Source organism: Ambystoma mexicanum, chromosome 4p (assembly GCF_040938575.1).
Source record: "Ambystoma mexicanum isolate Mex_15411 chromosome 4p, UKY_AmexF1_1, whole genome shotgun sequence".
Taxonomy (NCBI): domain Eukaryota; kingdom Metazoa; phylum Chordata; class Amphibia; order Caudata; family Ambystomatidae; genus Ambystoma; species Ambystoma mexicanum.
The window spans coordinates 1003390541-1003412389 of record NC_090927.1 but is presented as its reverse complement, the minus strand read 5'-3'; the positions used below and the strand labels follow the sequence as shown (position 1 = coordinate 1003412389).

The 21849-nt window shown below is 46.5% G+C and overlaps 1 protein-coding gene across 1 annotated transcript in view; it reads right to left on the bottom strand.

Annotated features, from left to right (window-relative positions):
• PREP (prolyl endopeptidase) overlaps window positions 1-21849 on the bottom strand; it is a 1557310-nt gene that overhangs the window by 815044 nt on the left and 720417 nt on the right. The window lies entirely within an intron of this gene.

Here is a 21849-nt window from a genome sequence, read left to right as displayed (position 1 = left end):
TTCTTGTTCCTCTTAATCTTGAGAAATATGTCTTTCGCACATGGTCTGCTCGTCAGACTCCTTTAGTACTTTGCTTTCATCTCTTGAAATAGCATCCTTGGGTCTTAGGCCAATGTATTCCTTCATTTTCAAGGGAAAAACAGCCTCTTCATCGTCTTTTCACTTCAGGATCCTGGGCTTGTAGTGGCATGAACTGTCGTCGATTTTGTTCTAATGGTCGTCCTAAACGTTGAATATATACCTCTTATAAGCAAGATTCTATGTATTCTTTCTACCTTGCGTTACGGCATATTTACAGTTATTGATCAGTGAGTCATTCATTCTTCTTCGTGTTCATGATTACTGTATCATTGAATACATGTTTCTCTTAGTTCTTCAGTTACACCGTCATCCTTAAGTATTTTCATATCTTTTCAGCATAGGTTCTTATATCTTCTTTATGATATACTTTTACTGTCATCAGACTTTGTTTTAACGTACATCCATTTTGTTCATGGCTACATTTCAACAGCTTAGCAAAGGAATTCCTTCTTGGTAGCTTTCCTCCACTATGACGGCTTGCGGGTACACTCTAAAAGGTTACCTGAGTGCATATCGTCTATCATATACTCTACATGGTACAGGAATATTGCAAGGATTCATGCATGGATTCCCAATTGTGGCTCTTTTTCTATCTTTCCAATAGGATGGTGCTAAGGGAGCAGAGATCAGGGAGAAGGTGTCCACGTGCTCCTCTATGGGAACTCAATGGTCTTCCCTTTGGGAAAGTTGTGCTTTCCAAAGCCCTCAGTCGGAGATGAAGAAGGAGCCATCCAAAGCGGAACGAAAGTCTGCCACCTACCGACTGCCAGGGCACATCGGGAGTGACCTTTTCTGTGGACCAGTACCTACCACTCTGCAGCAGAATCTCCTTAAGCTAGGAGAGCAGACCCTGAACGGAACCACCCTGTCCTCGAGTCCCCCTGAGCAGGCTTCACAGCAGCCAGAGGGCCAGACCAGTCAAAGCTCTCTGTTCTACCGAACAGGCCACTCTGTGTTTATCGCACAGTGAACGAGAGGGAAGGCGCTGGCTTTTGAACTCCTCCACCAAGTCGAACAGTTGCTTGCACTTTGAACCAGTTTAATGCTACCTCATGCCCTAGCTAAGCCAGGCACCTGCTAGGCCCGAATCGACTGGTCGATGCCAGGATCCGATCTGAATCACTGGTGAGTCACATTCCGACTCTGACCAAGGGTTACAACCGTGGCTCAGTCCAGATAGCCCTTTGAATGGCTGCCTCATCAACCTGCACATTGATGCCACCAAAGTCACCACTTCGACGACAGTCCCAGCGGCTAAAGCCGACCTGGCCTGGGTCAACTGCAAAGCAGGCCTGGGACTGCCCTGACATGCGTCATTAAGAGCACCTTTTCTTCTGCAGAGAGTGACCACATTCACACATACTTGGCGCCCACCAAGAACTGAATCCAGGTACTGTTGACCCTGAACTGCCGCTTCGGTCCACTTGGGCTCTAGAGACTGGTTAAGTCACGATCGCACCTGCTTTCAACATCAACATTCTTTTTGTGACTAGTAATTGACCTACCAACCCTGGAGCCACGCTTAGAGTGCTAGTTTCTTCTTACATCTTCACTTTTCTTCCTTTGGGGTGGGCTTTTGTAAAAATGTTTTCAATTCATTCTATTACAGGTGGTGTGTTTATTCATAGTATATATATATATATATGTTACTCATCGTAGTGAGTAACGTACTCCTATTCCATAGACCCCTTTTTTCCATACTGTATGGGTGCCCCGCGCTAGGGACGGAAAACAGAACCTTTTTCACCAGAAAAATTGTCTTCTCCATTAAATTTAGATGCACGCAAGGGTGTGGCCCTGGGAGCATGTGTCCCTCTGACTCCGCCCACCATTGCCACTCCTCAGTCCCCTTTGACGCGTCGGCTATATTACAATTGCCTAATGACACAGGTTTATTAAGGGGGAGGATGGTGGGACGTATGAAGGAAAGGGGACTATGGACTAGAAATACATTTGTCACCACGGTGAGTAACATATAATTACTCCTACGTCCAGTCCTCTTTCCTCCATACTTTATGGGTGATTACAACTGAAAGCAGCCTTTTTAAAAAAAATGCCTGTACAAATGCTGCGTCAGATCTGGTGCTGGCATCCAAGCAGTGGTGTTTTCAAAAGGCCAATGGGCAAGCCCAAGTAGCCGCCTTGCTGATCATCTGCTATGAAACGTGTCTTTGGAAGGCCACAGCCGTGGCATTGGTTCTGTCGGCATGGGCGAGCATGTTTGCTGGCAAAGACATGTGCCACCCCCCTCAAACACTTCCTTGATGTCTTGAATGCTTGACAGCCTGGTTTTGACCTCCAAAAGTGATGAACAAGGCATCCGATTTACGGAAGCGCTTTGTCCTGTCCAGTTAAAATCTTAGACCACATCTGATATCCAGACAGTGCAATACCTTCTGTGTCTCGTCCTTCGGATCTGCATAGAACATCGGAAGTACTATCTCTGTATTGCGGTGAAAAGATGACACGGCATTCGGGAGAAATGAAGGGTGCATCCTTAGCACCACCTTGTCCCAGTGAAATGTGGTATGGGGCTCTGAAGCCCCTAGCGCCTGCATTTCACTGATCCTGCACGCTGATATAAGGCCATCCAGTAGAGAAGTCTTTATAGTAACCAGCCTGATATCCGCTGATGCCATGGGCTCGAAAAGCTTGTGGGCCAGAGTGCCCAGCACCAGCAGGTTAAGGTCCCAGACAAGATGTGGGCGCTTGACTTGGGTTACAATCTGGTCAGGCCCGTCAAGTGCTTTTTGACCACTGGATTGGAGGAGAAGATGATGTTATCTCCAGAATTTTTGCACACCCCTATAGCTGCCAGGTAAGTATGACAGGTGTCTACCTGCACCCCGGAATGAGCCAGATGCGCAGAGAAAGATCATACATCATTTAGTGAGCATGCTGGAGGATCTATCTTGTTTCCCTTGGCCCAGTGACAGAACCTGGTCCATTTGCTTCTGTACTGACTCCTTGTGGAGTTGCTTCTTGCCCCCTGAATGATAGCCAAGTTGTCCTGTGACAAGTGCAGATGTTTCAGGGTGACCTGTTCAAAAACCACGCTGCCAGGGCTAACTTCTGCGGAGCGGTTGAACCTCTGTACCTTCCTGCTGGGTTAGTAAGGGGGATGGACCCAATGGAAGGGGGACCAGAGGCTGATTCGACAGTCAGAGGAGTTCTGAGAACCAAGGTCTGGCTGGTCACCGCAGCGCTATTAAGATGAGCCGAAGCCTCCGAGACTCCTTGACCTTGCAGATGAACCTGTGAATCAACAGATTGGGGGGAAAAGTGTACGCACTCAGGCCCCATCCAGGACGCAAACGGGTGGAATCTCCTGTTGCTCATGGTGGCGAATAGGTCTACCTGAGGGTGACCCACCTGATGAAGATCTCCCTCAGAACATCCTCGTTCAACTCTCACTCGTAGTTGTCGACCCCCCAGTCTGCTGAGTCTGTCCACCTCCAAGATGGATTCCCCTGGGAGGTGGACTGCTGATCCGTAAATGTTGTTCGACAGGACCTACCTCCATATGTCTATGGACAGCCTGCAAAGCAGAGGTGACCTAGTACCTCCCTGCTCATTGATGTAATACATGCATGTGGAGCCGTCTGTATGGATGCAAACCGACTTGTTGCTGACAATGGGGAGGAACGCTTTGAGAGCAAGTCAGATGGCCATCACCTCATGCCAGTTGATGTGTTCCAGTTGTTTCTGCTGTGACCAGACTTCATGGACACTTAGGTTTGCTCAGGGTAGCCGCATCCCTCTAGGAACGAGTTTGTGGTAATGGTGATCTCCGGTAGCGTCAGCCTGAACGGCCTGCCCACTGACAGGTTGGCATCTGCCCTCCACCACAAGAGGTCCTGGTGAAGGTGCTGTGGCATGCCGACTAGAGCCGCTTAGGAGCCAGTTTCCTGATTCCAAGAGGCTGAGAAATGTAGCTGCAGCCTCCTTATTTTGAGCCTGGTGTGTGGCACAGCCAAAAGGCAAGCAGGCATTATTCTGAGAAGGTGCTGGTACCACCATGCCGAGGTTACTAGTCTTCTGAAAAAATGATGCCCCATAGCCCTGTTGATTGCCATGATCTTGTCCTCTGAGGGGAAGATCTTCTCCACCCTCATATCCCAAATTAGCCACAGGAATGTTAAAAGAATAGTTTGTTCAGAAATATTATTGGCCAAAAAGATGGCCAATAATAAAACAAATACCTAAAATATATATTTTTTAAGTCCCTATGCAATGTTTCGAGCAAATGAAGCTCAAACATTGGAATTGCAAGCACTAGGGGGCATCCATTTTGTGAAATGGATGCCGCCTGTGCTTGCGTTTGCGGCACTAATAAAGCAAAAGCCAGCCAGCTGTAGTAAACAAGAGCTACCACTGGGTGGCTTTTGCTTCATTGGTGCCAGACTAGGAGCACGGGGACCAGAGACTACAGGCAGGAAAGCTGCAGCTGCATCTCGGTAAGTGCCATTTTATTTTTTAAAATAAGCACTAGCTGCGTTTTTGTTCTCGAAGTTTTCCAGGCTGGAGGAGCCTGGAAAACTTAGAAATAAAACTGCAGCTTTTAAAACGTTGTATTTATGTTTGCGGTAGCTTCAGCTTGGAGCCCTAGCACCGGAGACCCAAAGTGATAGCCACGGCAGGCAGAAACACAACACGGTTGTGTTTCCATGCCACAGTGTTTCTGCCTACAGCAGCTTTCACTTTGGAGCTCTCGGGCTCCCCGTGGGAGCCCGAGAGCTCCAAAGTGTAAGCTTGTAGGCAGAAACACAACGCGGGTGTTTAGAAATGCGGCAGTGTTTCTGTCTACAGCACCTTTCACTTTGGAGCTCTCGGGCTCAGCTCCAAAGTTAAAGCTGCTGTAGGCAGAAACACAACGCGTTGTTTAGAAATGCTGCAGTGTTTCTGCCTACAGCAGCTTTCACTTTGGGGCTCTCGGGCTCCCCGGGAGTGAAAGCTGCTGTAGGCAGAAACACAACACAGTTGTGTTTCTGTGCCGTGGTGTTTAGAAATACAAAGTTTTTGTATTTGTAAATGCTGCAGTATTTACAAATCCAAAAACGTTGTTATTCTGAATGCTGCAGCTTTCGCTGAGAGTCTCCTGGAATCCCTCAGGGTTGGGGGAGCCCAGGAGACTCCCAGCGAAAGCTGCAGCATTAATAAGAACAACGTTGTTGTAATTGTGATTGCTGTGGTTTTCCAACCACGGCAATCACAAATACAACAACATTATATTTTTAAGTGGTGCACCTCGGCTTTTTGCCTTTATTTTACGCTTTGTGCTTCCCTGGGCTTGGGGAGCACAGAAAACGTAAAATGAATGTGAAGGCAGCCTCCTCAGCTCTGCTTAGGTTGCAGTAAGCAAAAGCTCCCAGTAGGGGGCTTTTGCTGCTTGTTTAGTGCCGCAAAGGCAGAGCCGAGCAGGCTGCCTGCATTCACAAAATGGATGCCCCCTAGAGCTTGCAATTTTAAAGTTTGAGCTTCATTTGCTCGAAACTTTGCATAGGGACTTAAAAAAATATATAAATTTTAGGTATTTGTTTTATTATTGGCCATCTTTTTGGCCAATAATATTTTCTGACCGAACCATTCCTTTAAGGACTGCGTGGGAAGTAACTGACTTCTTGAGGTTGATGAGAACCCCAAATCGTACAACATATGCATCAGTGTGGCAGCTATGCGCTGTACTCCCTCGGGCGACTCTGCTCGGACGAGCCAGTCGTCAAGCTATGGATTAAGGTGGTGGCCCTCCACCCTGAGCATGGCTGCTACGGCATTCACTAACCTTGTAAAGACTCTCGGGCCAAATTGAGGCCAAAAGGGGGGACCATTGTCCTGAACCGGAGGAACGAACGATGGGGTTCCCAAATCGTGCATCCTTCAGATCCAGGGAGCACATCCAGTCTCACCCCACACAGTGTCTCCGCAAGGAGTTCTGGAGTAACCATCTTGAACTTTTGAAGGGGTAGGGAAAGGTACAAGGATGAAAGGTCTAGTACAACTCTCAGGCCAGCCTGGTTGTTTTTCTGTATGGCGAAGATCCGGGAATATAAGCACAAGCCTTGTTGTGAGGCTGGAACTCCCTCCACTCCCTGACTCGCCATGAGCGAGCGGATCTCTGCCAGAAGAGTTGTCGTCCCAATCTGTGGGAGTAGAGGGAGGAAAGAGGGAATGGAGGTATCGGCAGGTGGAAGCCAGAGGAAACCACTGAGAGAATCTATGGGTCTGTGAACCTTGCCCGCTAGGACTGAATGTGAAGGGCAAGCCTGCCCCCCACTGTAGAATTGTGGATCTGGATGGCACCGTCGCGGTTTCTTTCCATCTGAGGCTGTTGCCTGGGAGGAGTAATGGAAGAACCCCTTGCGCGAAGATTTGTGCTGGCTGTGCGACCTGCCTGGAACGGCGCCCCTGAAGCCACCAAAGGTACGACTTCTGTCAGAGTGTGGGTGACTCTGGCTATAGGTCTTGGGGGTAGACTTTGTTAAGATTGACGGGGACTTAGCTGTTTGGGAGCTGTTTTTCTTTTTATCAAGCTCCTTGTCCGTAGTTCGATTAAACAAGCCCCCCAACTCCCTCAAATGGCAGGTCGAGAATGCGTTCCTAGACGTTAGGGTTAAACTTAGCTGCTTTAAGCCAAGCTGGCCTCCTCATGTCGATGGCAACACAAATAGCCCTGCCTAAAAAGAAGCTGGAAGCAGCACTAAATGAAGCAGAAACCCAACACACTCAGAGCGGTCTGGAGAGCAAGAGCTCAGTTGGAAGCACACGTGGCAGAACGCACAGCACAAGCACTGATTAACACCAAACAGTCATGCTATGCCCAGGGTAGTAAAGCAAACAGGTTCCTAGCGGCCAAACTCTGCAAACAAAACTCACGTAATTACATAGTCCAACTAAAAGACGAAAAAGGGGGCTATGTGCAACGGAGAAAGGGAAACTCGAGATAATGGAAAGATTCCATTAGGGACTGCTAGAAAGCAAACACTTAAATCATCAAACACAGAGAGAGTATCTCTCGAGGATCTCCCTCCCCCAGATTACAAAGGAAGATAACGAAGCTCTGCAAGCCCCCATATCGGCACAAGAAATGAGTGAAGCTATAACAGCAATGCCCCCAAATAAAGCCCCAGGCCCGGACGCCTCGGGTGCGGATATTACAAAACATTCCGCAACCAACTGCTAGGCCCTTTAACAAAACTATTCAATCATATAAGAGATAGCGGCTCAGTCACACCCGACATGGGAGACTCCACCACTATCCTAATACTCAAACCGGGTAAAGATCCCACGGCCTGCACCAGTTATAGGCCGATTTCCCTACTCAATACCGAAGCCAAGCTCTATGCCAAGGTCCTTGCAACTAGACTTGCCAAGGTCCTGCACACAATAATCCACTCTGACAAAGCTGAGTTCATAAAATGGAAGACATACCCAGACAATATTAGACGGACAGTCAATATATTAGATCTGGGAAGCAGGACAGGACAAAGGTTCTCCATAGCTGCCCTAGATACCAGAAGAGCATTTGACAGCCTGGACTGGAGATATCTGGAACTGGTGCTGCAGAAATTCGGATGCAACCCCAATTTTGGCAGAATGGTTCTAGCAAACTTCCGCCTCCCAAGCACGGCATTTATGGTTAATGGGAACCCCACGTCAAAAATCAGAATACGCAGAGGGACAAGACAGGGATGCCCACATTCGCCCCTAATCTTCGCCATGGCTATGGAGCCCATAGCGGAAACGATACGGCAAGATCCCGCCATACAAGGGGTTAAATGCGAGGGGACTATACATAAGGTAGAACTATACACAGATGACATAATGCTGTTCCTCGAGGACCCTAAGAACACACTACCAAGAGCACTCGATACCCTACAAGAATGTGCGCAGATATCAGGATTCACCATAAACTTCACTAAATCTAAGGCCCTGAATATCACAGAGAGGGAAGAGGTGGCTGAAGCCCTGGAGTTAAGATATCCGCTAACATGGGAAAGGGAATCAATAGAATACCTGGGGATCCAACTAACAAAGGGTCACAAAAACCTCTACGGAGCAAACCTAACCCCATTGCTGAAACAACTGAGGGAAGACCTACATAGGTGGGACACCCAGGAACTATCCTGGTTGGCACGCATTGTGGCACTCAAAATGACCCTGTTACCACGCCTGCTATACACCGTAAACTCGCTCCAAATAGAGGTCCCCCCTCTAGCAAAGCACTACAAGGTGACCTGACTACCTTCATATGGCACAAAGGTAAAGCTATAATACAATGAAGAATTCTGACTAGGCCTCCGCGCTTGGGAGGTCTGGGGTCCCGGACGATGAGAGGTATGTCCTTGCCGCACAAATAGCACCAATGCTAGCCTTGGAGGGAACGGACAAGTCAAAAGGATGGGTGGGAATCGAACAGGGGGTAACCACAATCCCACTGGGAACTCTACATGGGCTGCGGGTGAGCGATAGGGAAGCTGAGGGTCGGCTGCTCGAAGCAACCAAGATCTCACTGAAAGGCTGGGACCGAGCACTGAGAAAACGGAACATCACCCCGGGGTTGGGTCCCTTCACCCCAATGGCACATAACCAAAACTTCTCACTGGGCAAATGGCCCAGTTTCTGGAAGAACTGGGGACAGGAACAAACACTATACTTGAAGGACTTCTTTCAGAGAAACCCTTTACAGTTCGAAGAGTGCAAACAGAAAGTTGGGGTAAGGGAAACAGACAGATATACCTACATTCAGATACAGCACTGCACTGGATAACACACAAGGAAATCAAGAAAGCAGCTACCAGAGTACTGGTGGGCCTGGAACTAACGCTACACAAAGTGGACGAAGCAGGAGCGGTCTCCAAAATATACAAGCTGTTGGACAGTGCACAAGAGAGTGACTCCTTCCCATACATGGACAACTGGGCAAAAGACATAGGCGACTCCATCACCGAGGAAGAGTGGACCCAAATCTGGAAAAGAGCACAGAAATCCTCCAGATGCACGGCCATTAGAGAGACCGCACATAAGATATGTTTTAGGTGGTACCTGACTCCGTTAAGGTTGCATAAGATGAACCCCAATTACCCACCCACATGCTGGAAAAACTGCGGAGGCACGGGTGACTTGTACCATATGTGGTGGTCCTGCCCCAAGGCGGCCATGTACTGGAAGGAAGTTCTGGGCCACTAAAGGAAATAACAGGAAAACAACTGCCAGTAGCACCAAAAGTCATACTCCTGGGCATTACGGTAGAAGATGTATACGTGGCAACTGGCAACGACGCAACACTTATCACCCACCTGCTAATGGCAGCTAAGATGACCCTGGCACAAGCATGGAAAAACCCAGACGGCCCAATAACGGCATGCTGGTGGGTGAAAACATGGAACGTAATGGCCATGGAAAAGGTAGGGGCCCTGAAAGACGGCAAATACCTCAAATTTCGGCCAATCTGGGACACCTTCTTCGACTATGTCAGAGACAGAGAAGCATATTTATTTAGGCCAAACCTGTTAGGAGCGATCCAAAACTGAGCGCTGACAAGCCAAGTCCAGAAACTCGGCTTCCATGCGGAAACTAACTAGCCAGAGCACAACAATCCCTTCGGAAAACAGATGGACCGATCCGTGCCATCAGGGAACCGGGTGGGGGTAGGGGGAGAAGGGAAAGGTTGAACGATTGCAGTCAAAGTTAAGCTAATGTTCAAATTTACACCTAAAAACTGTAACGCCAACGGTTAAGATGTGGCCTTAGCAAATGCTGTGTGTTAAATTAATCCGATTTTTGGTCAACACAATATTTGAAAATTATGGTGTTTGAATAAATAAAGTTGGTTAAAAAAAAAAAAAATAGCCCTGCCTGCGGTGCCTATATGTGCCACCACTCCATATCATCTTGGGCCACTATCTGCCTCTGCCAGACCAGCCTTACATTTTGCCTGACTGTGCCGGAAGCTCAGGAAGGAAGTCTGCTATATACCGCCACATTTTTGGTTAACCGCGCCAAGCATGGTGTCAGCATTAGCCTGTCGCAGGTGGAATATAGCATTGGAATGGATCATCTTCCCATAGGCCTCCAGGAGCTTTTCTTCCTTTCCTTGGAGGACTGACGTAGGGGCAGATGTGGAGGCTTGTAGCTTAGAATATATAGAGGCTGCTACAATAACTGAAGAATGAGGCTGTGGGTGCACCAACAGCACAAGGGCATCCCCCTGCCTATATTTGGCATCTAGGCGCTTATTCGTAGGGTGTGTGGAATGCAGCTTTACCCAGCCCTTTTCTGGCCAAGGCTTCGACACCCTTCTGCAAAGGGATGCCGGTTTTTGTGGTTGAGTGGATGGTCAGCACCTCTGCTAATACCCCTACCTCTGGTTTTTGAACCTGCGACAGTGGGATACCTAAGCTTCTCAGCGACGCCAGCCAGTCTCTCATGAAAGGCTCTACGAAGTGTCCTGGTCTTTGTCATCCGTGTCCACCGGTGTGTCCTGCAGGTCAGGAGCTGCTGGTGGAGTGCTGGAGGGTGCTGCTGACAGCTGTGGAGCGCTGACTGGCATTGCAGAAACCTAGGCCTGCACAGGTTCTGGGGTCTGGACCAAGACAGCAGGTTGAGGCGGTACAGGAGGAGACATATCTTGGATGACCCCAAAGTATGGTGCCCATTTGAGGCGACTTCATGAGGGTGAGGAACTTCTCAAAGAACCCGTCCTCGCATACCAGTGAGGAGCTTACTTGCATGGGAGCGGGTGCTTGGACCTATACCTATTGTGGTGTTCTCACCGCCCCTTGCCTCATGCAGTTAGGGTCTGAGTATCGCCCCTGCGCTGATGCTGTTGGGTATGAGGTAGACCAGGTAACTGGCATTGACCAATCCCATCTTTATGTGCGTTCCGATGCCTGTGCGCTGGAAAGGGAAGGCCCTGGAAGCACCGCCATTTTGTCTGGCCGGGTGGCCATTTTATCCTGTACATCGCCACGTGCCTGCTGCATGACGACTGTTGTACTGGGACCAGTCCTCGCCTGCACGCTCGATTGCAAAGGCTCCGACCATGCGAAGGCTCCGACCTTCACCTGCACCGCAGGTAGGTATGTGGGAGGCAGAGTGCCTGTGGCCATGATGCCGGTAGTGCTGGTACTACGAGTAGGCGCTCTCAGGATCGAGCCTGGTGTCGTAGCAGAGCCCCTCAGGGAGATACCCAGTACTAGAGCCTTGCAGCCCATCAGTGGTGGGACCGGGAGGGTCCCTGGACCGCTCAGCTGCTTGGCTGGTAGTTCTTGGAGCCTCAGTCCCCTTGCTGGTTTTAGGACCTGGAAGGCCGCTCCCGCTTAGGCGCTTCCCAGGGAAGGAGTCGCCCTTGCGGGGTGCAGAGGAGAACAGGCCACCTACCTTTGGCCTGGTCTTCCTAAAGACGTACTTCTTGAGGTTCTCCGGTGGTCATCTTGAGAACAGCAACCTTCACCTGGCAAAGCGGTTCTTCAATGAACGTGGGGTGAGCGCGTTGCACGCTGAGCAGCCGTCCCAGCCGTGGTCTGGGCAAAGGCCCTGAGGCAGAGCGTGTGTGGATCTGACGTGAGGAAGGACCTCTCTCAGTCCAGACACCTGCTGAATCCTGCCGCTGTCCACATGCACCGGGGAGGAGTGTGGCGCAAGAGGACAGAGTACTTATAACTCTGAAGAATTGACTATGGGTAAAAAAGGGAGAAATAATATCCCGGGGAAGTGCTTGTGGAATGACAAGGTTTTAGAGGGCTAGTGAAATCGGTCTGCTCCCGTCGACACAGAAAAGAGGATTGAAGAGTGGCGCAGGTGGGCGGAGTCAGGGGAGCGTATGCTCCCAGGTCCACGTCCCCCACGCGCTTCTAAATTTAAAGGGGAAGACCATTTATCTGGTGAAAAAAGTTCAGTTTCCCATCCCTAGCGAGGGACGCCCATACAGTATGGAGGAAAGGGAACGGGACGTAGGAGTAATATTTTTGTACAACCGTGTTTGTCCATTCCCTTTATTTTGGACTGTGATCCTGTGTTGTTTGGGTCACTACTGGTTCACCTTGAAACACCTCTTAAGAGCATAGCCCTCCCTCGGCCTACGTTACCACAAATGGTGGAGGAGGTATATCTCTTAACTGTCCCTGTTTTACTTATGATTGAAGTCTGATTGAATTCTTTGGCTTTGTCAAGCATGGAGTCTGGAATGGGTCAAGAGATGGAATTTTCTGACATAATTATTGATTTTGAAATATGCAAATTTAGAAGGAAATATATAGTTTAATAATGGCAGTGTTTCAGCTACATCAGCCTTGGCTAATACTCACTCTGTGCCTCTCATTTCATTCTTTTTACGATCACTTGAAATTGTTTCTGCTGAGTGGTCATGGACTGGAATGCTAAGTGAATTTTGATGTTTGTTACATGCCTTTTTGTTTTCTCTGCTGCCAAGTTATGTAATGTGTTTCCAAGAGCATGTACTTTGGACACATTCATACACAAAGAAATGGTGAGGTTATACTGTAGGTTATCATTTTATTAAATCAATACTTGCATACAAATAATGTTCCTTTATTTTCTTTCAAAATTAATATATTATTCAAAAAACAAAGTGAACATGTTTTCAATATAGCATCCTCTTGGGCAAACAGGTCACAGAGATGTGTAATGTGTATATTGTATTACCAACTAGATAATCCTTTTAAAGCCTCAATGAGTTTCTGTTGAATTTGGCTCGAGGTACGTAATCCCATCATTCTGCGGATTGGGAGGGAGCATGGGTTTCGGGGGAGGCGAATGGCATGGGTTTCAAGGGGTAGAGGGTGGGAGAATGGCATGGGTTCACGGGGCTTGCCTAAGGCCATATGTACTCCGGGCCCCAGACACTGTTAAAATGGCCCAGCTCCTCTCCCCAGCTGTCTTCACAATAGCCCTTGCAGCTGGCTTTGCCCTGGTTTCAGTGATGGCTAGGCTGAGCTGCCTTCTCCATCCTTTCTCTCATGGCTGTTACAAATACATAACATGAGCCAGGAGAGGAGAGAGAGGGGAAGTGGCCTCTCTCATCATGATCTCTGCCTCGCAAGTTAAGAAATGTATCAAAAAGTGGAATAGACAGAGACCACGTGGAACCTTAGAATGCTCATTCAACATGCCATGTAGGGGATTGGATCCAGTTTCCTGCACCTTGAACAAAGCAGAAGTGAATATTTCAGTGCTATGGTCTACGGTTTGAATGGCAGGATTTCCCACGTATTTATTTGATTTGTAAACATGTGCCAGGCTGACAAAAAAAAAAAAGACTGCTTTAGGTCGTCATTTGGAGAAGAATAAAGCGAGTGTAGTGCGAGTAGAGAAGGCAAAAAGAACCGTTTTCAGAGGAATATACACATGCTTATAGGATGACGTAAGCATGGGATTCAATTGTTGGGATTCTCTGCGCCATAGGCACCTTCCAAGGGATTTTTTTTTTTTTTTTTTTTTTTTTTTTTTTTTTTTTACAAACTGCGGTTCAACAGCTTCGTTAGATTCCCACAGAACAAGAACTTTGATGTAGTCGGATTTTTGGTCTGGTCATTCAGGAGTTTCTCTTTCAGCAGTTTGTGTGCTCCCAGGCGCATAGCTCACAAGTTTAGTGCTTGACCCAGCCTATATTTTGCGGGCTCGAATCCCACAGAAGAATCGACCCGGATCTGCATCCTTTTGTGGTGGATAAATTGAGTACCATTAGACTGGGTAGTTATACTAACTGCTATTTCAGTCCTTAGAAAAGTGAGGAATCCAGCATCAAGCACAATGCAAGGAACACTATTTATTATTACTATTCTGTTCAAATTTGATGGCCATGGAGAAGTGGTTTCCAGAATGCTAGTCCCATGTAGCGATAGGGGTTTATTTCCTAATTTCGTTTTCTTTGACCACCCAGTATATAGGTTTCTAGAAAATGTGGATCTAAGGTTGAAGAAAGGTTGGGAGTGTGGGATAGACTGGTCAGGTAATCTGGACCTTTTTTCCAGATGTTGTGAATCATGTTTAGACATTTGAGGAGGAGTCTTCTGCCCATGGTAGGTCAGGCAAGGTTATGAAATGCTTCAGAAAAGTAGCAATAGTTCTAAAGACCAAATAAGAGTTTTGTTGCTCTGTTTCGGAACAGTTGGTATTAGTTTGTCGTGCATTTGGGGAGGCTTGGGTAGCGACTGCTGCAATAATCTATTTTGCTCAGTACCACTGCCTGGCTAAGCTTGACTGTGAGACTGATGTCCGGGAGCGTAGGAATTTTTTTGTTATGATGATATGATAGGTTATTTATAAGGCACTTAATACCTAGAGGTTTATAAGCGTGGACCCGGGGATCGAACCTGTGGTGCTCTGCGTCGTCTTGCTTCCAAGGCGAGCACGTTAAATTATGCACTGTCCTTGTGTCCAAAACGTATCTGACACACTAAAACCAAACAATCAAAGGTTTAAGGGAAGTTTCTCTGTTTTGATTTAGCAAAAAGTGTGTAAAAACCAAATGTGAAAATTCAACAAACAATTCTTGAATCCAGGAGGTGCTTCCCTTCCACGGGACTGTTTCAGATAGAATAGCAAAAGTGTCCTTTTCAACCAATGATTCCTTAAGAGTAGAAGGAATGTCTCTTTCACACAACACTTTCATCAGGATAGCAAAATGTCTTTAGGAAAAATATCAGAGGTGCCTCTTTTCCACAATAGCTTTTTGAGGATGACCAAAGTGTCTCTTTCACACAATAACATCTTAGGTAATCTCCTGGTATACTCTCCTGCCAGATATCTTTCAGAATGTGTTTCCTTATTATATGGATTACCTGGTATACTCCCATGTCAGGAATCCCCATCTGTGTTTTGCAGATCCCCTGGAATACTCTCCTGCCAGTTATCTTTCTTCGAAAGACTCACTGCGTGATGTGCATCTTTCAAAAGAAATTCCAACAATGTTCCTTTTTGTATAGCACAGTTGTACTCCTTCACCGTTTATACTTCATTGAAACGTTCTGCCTGTTAACTTCTTCACTGGTATGAATTTGCTTATGGCAATGCTTGTTCCAACTTTCCCCAAATTGACATCTCATGTATGAAGACTTGTACACATGTTACCTTTCAACATCTTCATGAATGTTCATTTGCTGGTGATAAAATTTACTCCAGCTTTCCCCATACTGACTTCTCTTATATGAAGATTTGTGTAAACTCTGGCTAAGTTACTTGGTCGGTATTCCAAATAAATGTTCAATTGATCATATGCCATTTGGCACGCCCCGGGGTCCCAGACACCCATGGGCAGACTCACCAGTTTTTTTTATGGTTTTTCCGAATTGCAGCATGTTGATGCAGCAAAGATTTTACTTCAGACCCTCATTCAGTTCTCTTGCGGGCTCAGCGTTCTTCTGCCGGTAAAACTGCTGCTGCTTAGCAAGACGGCATCTCCAACAGCCCTGTTGCTGCCGCCAGTCTTCCAGCGGTCCCTCTAAAGCATCCCATGTGTCTCTCCTGGTCTCGTGCCTCTCCGGTAAGTTATGCTTTTAAGCGGGTGCTTGGAAGCGCTTGCCTTTCTCAGCACGTTCCGTTTCCCAGCATCGGCTTCTGCCTTCGGTTCTGCGTCCTGCTTCGCTCGCTCTGCATCTCTCTCCTGCACCTTCACTCCTCAATTGCAGGTGTTCACGATATTTAAATGGTTCCATGTCATTTCATTGCGGGATGTTTTTTCGTGGGGATTTTTACAGCGATATTTTTTTCTTGAAAAAAACCATTGCATTTTTTTTTTTTTACAAAGAATTCGATGGGTTTTTAAAAAAAGAAATTTGCAGTAAAAAACCCCACGAAAAAACGGAGTACCATTTAAATGTCCCAAGCAGCTGATTTCCATTATAACAACTAGTCCACACACTTGGTTCGGGGTTTCCTTCAATCAACACGGACTCCTTCCTCTTCTTCCTCGTCTCAGTACTTGATGCTTTATGGGAGCCAGAGTTCATAGGAATTTTGGATCTTTTAAAGTTGCATTGTTTTGGGTTTTTGTTTAAATCAAAAACATCAGAGACATGAGGTGTTAAGTGAGCAGTATATGTACTGGTATTTTTCTCAGATTGATAGAATGCCTAATGGAGTCACCACCTCCTCTCGGTGGTCATCCTCTACTACATGATCCTCCCTCATAATACCACCCCGGGGGTCAGGATCATCTAGCGGCTGACGCTCCATGACCATGTGAGGTGAGTCCACCAACAGGGAATCAGTGATGACTCTGAAGGATTCAGGAAAGTAAGAGTTGTTTTATACAGACAAAAATTTGCTGAATCACATTAAAGGGATCATGCTTTTTTAAAGTCAAATTTGAATTTGCACAGTTAGCCATATTATAGGACTCACTAAATTGCTGTGCTAGAGTGTACAAACTGTTATGAGAGGGGCTGGTTGCTAATTGTGATGCTAACCTCGCCAGCTGTACTTTGCAAACATATTTTACCGGGGGGCACTTAGGACAATCCAAAACTCAGGCACATATCAGTGGCAAATTTTACTGGCCAGCTATTCACGCCGATATAATGACCTTTCTCCAGACGTTCGAGACCTGCCAGAAAACCAGCAGGCACATCCCATTACCTGCCCCTCTGAATCCTCTTCCAATAATAGAAATCCCTTTTTCAAGAATCTGATGGCCATCATTGGCTCTCTTCAAACATCCAGATTAGGCAACAAATATGTCCTTGTGATTGTGGACTATGCAACGAGATATCCTGAAGCGTTCCCAATGCCAAATAATACTACACAGCAAATCCTTAAACACCTTCTACTGTATTTCTACAGGCTCGGTTTCTCCAAGGAAATACGAACCGATCATGGTTCGAATGTTATGAGCAAGCTTATGGCAGAAGTCAAAGAGCTACTCCATATTACCACCTTGCAAACTTCAGTGGACCATCCTCGAACCAATGGCCTGGTAGAAAGATTAAATACAACTCTGAAATTAATTCTATGAAAATTGGTAGATAAGGACGGGAAAGATTGCGACCCAAATGATCCCTTGGGCACTACTTGCAGTAAGTGAAACCCCTCAGGGCTCAACATAATTCTCTCCTTTTGAACTGATTTATGGTAGAGAGCCCAGAGATGTCCTAGAGATGTTCTGGGAAACCTGGGAAGAACGAGAGGAGGCGCCCATTCCCATGTCGCACACCATTTCTAGAATGCAAGAGCATATGAGACTTCTTCGAATTCTAGTCTGTACTCATATTGAAAAGGCCCAGAGCCAATAAAAATCCACTTATGACAAGAATGTAAGCCTAAGACCGTTTTCCATAGGACAGAAAGTAATGGTCGTTTTACCCAAATCAGAAAACAAGCTCGTCTCTAAGTGGCATGGGCCTTACAAAATTTTAGAATGACCAGGAACCTGTACTTCTAAAGTAGCCCAACTGGACAGGAAACAAAAAGTCAATTTGTACCACGTAAATCTCCTAAAGGAGTGGAAAGAGAACCCATCAGCCACCCGTGCCAAAGTACTACCCTGTTTGGTTCCAGAAGAAATTGACCGTTTTGAGTTAATTCCTCCAGAGCAATCAAATCAACAACAAGAAGATCTAAAAGATGTAGTTAACTCATTACCCGATGTATTTTCAGAAAAAACAGGAAGTATAAAAGGCACCTACCACTATATTAGAACACCTAAGGGAAAAGTGGTTCATTTGAAGCTGTATAGACTCCCAGAAGCCCGTAAACAGTGGTGGAGGAAGTAAACAAAATGTTGAAAGCCAATATTACTGAGACTTCAAGTCTATGGTCCTCCCCTATCGTATTAGTCACTAAACCTGAGCACTCCTGGAGGTTTTGCATAGTTTTCGTCAAATCAATGCAATCTCTGACTTCGGTGCATATCCCATGCCACACATCGATGACCTAATTGATAAACTCAGATTTGCCACCTTTCTTTCCACCCTAGACTTAAAAAAAGGGTACTGGCAAGTCCTAGTATATGGTTCCAGATCAGGAAAAGACAGCGTTTTCAACACCCCTAGGACTATTTCAATTCAAAGTCCTTCCTTTCGGCTTACATGGCGCTCCAGCTACTTTCCAACGCATCATGTATAAAATCTTGTAGCCATATTCCGATTTCTGTGGAGCTTATATTGACAATATTGTCATAGTAATACCTGGGAGGACCATCTCTTCCATTTGTATACTATTATGAAAGTCCTCAGAGAGGCCAGCCTGACTGCTTATCTATCTAAATGCAGACTGGCCCAAACAGCCGTAAAATACATCAGCTTCTTTGTAGGAAATGGTAACGTACAACCCCAACATGAGAAAGTGAACGCTGTCTTAGATACACACACGTCCAATACCAAAAGGGATCTTCGAGCCTTTCTAGGGTTAATAGGATATTGCTGTAGGCTTATCCAAAACTTTTCAGACAAAACAGCCAGGCTGACAGATAAACTTAAGAACGCTGAAACCCAAAAACTTCATTGGACTGACGAGGATGATGTATGCTATAACACCTTGAAACAAACCCTGTGCTACAACCCGATTGTAAAAGGTAGAAGTTTTCTCTAAAGATTTCATGTTGCAAACAGACACCTCCTTTACAGGGTTAGGAGCAGTCCTATCTCAAGTTTGCGACGGGTTAGAACATCCCATCTTGTTTACAAGTCGCAAACTATTCCCACGTGAAACAAATTATTCTGTGTTGGAATTAGAGGCCCTGGCCATCAAGTGGGCCATAATCCACCTTAGATACTACCTCTTAGGAAGGCAATTCACATTAGTCACAGACCATTCACCCCTAGTTTGGATTAGCCATCGCAAAGACTCCAACCCTTGTGTCATGCAATGGTTTCTAGACCTGCAGCCCTACTGTTTCACTGTGGAACACCGAAAAGGAAAAGACCAGGGGAATGTAGATTTCCTTTCTCGATTCCCCTGTGAAACAGATGGAGCTGCATTGCATGGAGGAAGGGTAAGTGAGAAACCTGAGGTGTCTCACCCGCTAGTCCCCGGGGATCTGTCATCCAGGTGGCCAGGACACGGCCATCGCTATTGGATCCAGTTCCTGGGGTTGGACCAGTGCGGGATGAACACCTGGATGGGGGGGGGGTCTTCGGAGAGTGGAAGTGGGACACTGACGGGTGAGACGCGGTACCGCCTTCTTTATAACACTTTTTACCCATCCTACCCTGCAGGATATTTAAAAGCTCTACCCCCCTTTTCCTACAGAAAAACATTCTCACACTGCGAAAGACGACGACTAACACCACAGCCGTTTACCTGATATATCCCAACACAAGGGTCAGGCAAAGTCAGGCAATTGCAGATAACTACGCACACCGGGATAAAAGGCGGAGCACAAGAGCACACTTTGAGCAAAACGGAAAGCACGAGGAAGCAGCTATTCCAGAAAGGCAGTTCAAACGAAGGAGAAAGGCAGAGGAAACCGAAGGGACAAGGAGGGCATTGCCCTTGACCTTTTCAACCCAGACCCGCGAAGCCTTCGATAAAGGAACAGTAAGACCGGGAATTGCAGCTGTCGATTGGTGTGGCAGGTTTGAACAGTACACAGGGCTCTCCCGTACTGATAGCCAGGGCGGGTGAAAAGAGCTTACCGCTGTGGTAGCGTCCTTGACTCCAGCGTAAGAAAAGCCAATGAGTTCAGCACAGCCGGTGAGCCGGAAGAAACTGATAGTAGACCGGACTGTGCTAAGCTCAAGGTTGCAGTGGCAACATTTACGTAAAGAGAAGAAGACAATAGACAAAGGTGTAGAGGAGGAGCCAAGTACCCCAACTCCACCTGCCCCACCTACATTACCTGAAGCGTATGAACCAAAATATGTGACGTATACTGAACAGGTGAACCAGCAAAGAGAAGAGCTCAGGCTCTGTGCAGTACCCATAAGAATACCTATACCTAAGAGAATATGGGAGGTAAAGTACTCATTGAGAAAACCATACTTGCATTCAAGATAATAGGATGGCCATTTGAACGAGATTCCTGAAGAAGCAAAGAAACTGAATGACCAGGATGAATGGTTATGTCATACAGTTGAATCAACACCCATATAGAAAGATAACCAGACCAGAGAGGCAGATGATTTATAAAGAACAAAGAAATACCAAGGATAAGTGACATCTTGGGATCAAGAGGAAAAGACTTATGCCACAAACCTGATGAAGAAACTTAGTTTAAACATATACAGATGCAATGTAACGCAAGCAGCAAAGCAATCATGAAGCTAGCAACCTGCTCTTAAAATAGTTAGATCGCGGCAAGCGCCAACATATACATTATACCTCATAGATACATATGGACAAGTAAAGGATGGATGTTTCCACTATGTATAAAGCAGTACTGAACAACGAGGAAGGCCTCATTCTAGTGTCGCAGTTGGGAAAAGCCATGGAAGTAACAGAATAAAAGTGCAGCTAAGGAGTTCACTGAGCCAAGAAGGCCAAGGTCTTATTAAACTGGAGTTGGCTGACATTAGATACAATTAAATTAACGTGAAAGAACAGAAGTTCCAGTTCAAAGAGGTCAAGCAAAAACAAAATACACCAGAGGACTATTGAAGAATAAAAGCTCAATTCATGGTGTCCAGTCACGTGATGGAAGCAAGTTGGACGAGCAAGATGGTCACACCTACACACGGAAGCCGGATAGTGCCCATACTCCTTAAAAATTCTCCGAGAACACAGTAGAAACTCAAGGCCAACTTCAAAGCACTAATTGACACTGAACCATTCAGGTGATGATGGATGATATTTTAATTGGTGGGAAGCTAGTATCAAGACAAGCTTATTTGCAACTGGTTGTTCAGTCTGCATGCTGCTAAAGTAGGTAGGAAAATTACTGAAGGGGTTAGAGCCAACCAATTGTAGGGGACCATGTAGTTGGGGGTCCTATAGTATGTGTAGCAAATGGGACGTTGTACATTTAGTGACGTTCGTAGTGGCCATTTTGAAGGGAGGGCTTAGTTGCCCCACCTGATGCTAACTATCCATTTATCTCTTTCCGTTACTCCATACAGATATAGAACCTATATTTAGTTATTCACTTAGAACCAATCCCGCTTCCCGATAGTTTTAGTAGTTTGCCACATACGATGACGTTGGTAATGACGCAGGTCAACACGTCAGCAATGACCAATTATGGGTATAAGAACCCAACTTTTTAATGAAGTAGTTAGAGTCAGAGTATCGAGCGATTGCTGATGTTCGTTGTACTCCCTGTTTTAAGATACTTGACATTAAAACAGACTAACTTTGCCCAACTATTTGTGTCGTCTTGATTATTGATGTATGAATAAAATCTGCTTCCCCATCTATCTCCAGGATACCGCTACTCATCTTAAAGGGCTGGAAGCCTCCAGTTCAAAGGTCTTTTGTGAACAACCGAGGTATTAGGGTTAGAGTGGTCCGGTGCCAAGTGGGCGCTCACTCAAAAATCTCTAACGAATGCCCCACTCCTGAATGAATGTCCTGCTGCTGAGATGAACATGTTACTCTCTTACCTGGTAACGTTCTTTCGATGGGATGGTCCGACGAAGTATTCCATATCTATGACAGTAATCACCACAGCTGTGCTGCTTCGGAAAATCTTCGGTGTCTGCGTCCTGCGTCGATGACGTCGATACGCCGCCCTCGAGGACCTCCTCCGACGGCCGACGTCACTGGATGTTATAAGTAGGACGCACGACGCCCGTAGCCTCAGTTGTAGTTTTTTCCCAGAACGTGTGCCACCAGTCTTCTGCCAGTCTGACAAACAAAGCCTTGCGGAAATGTAAA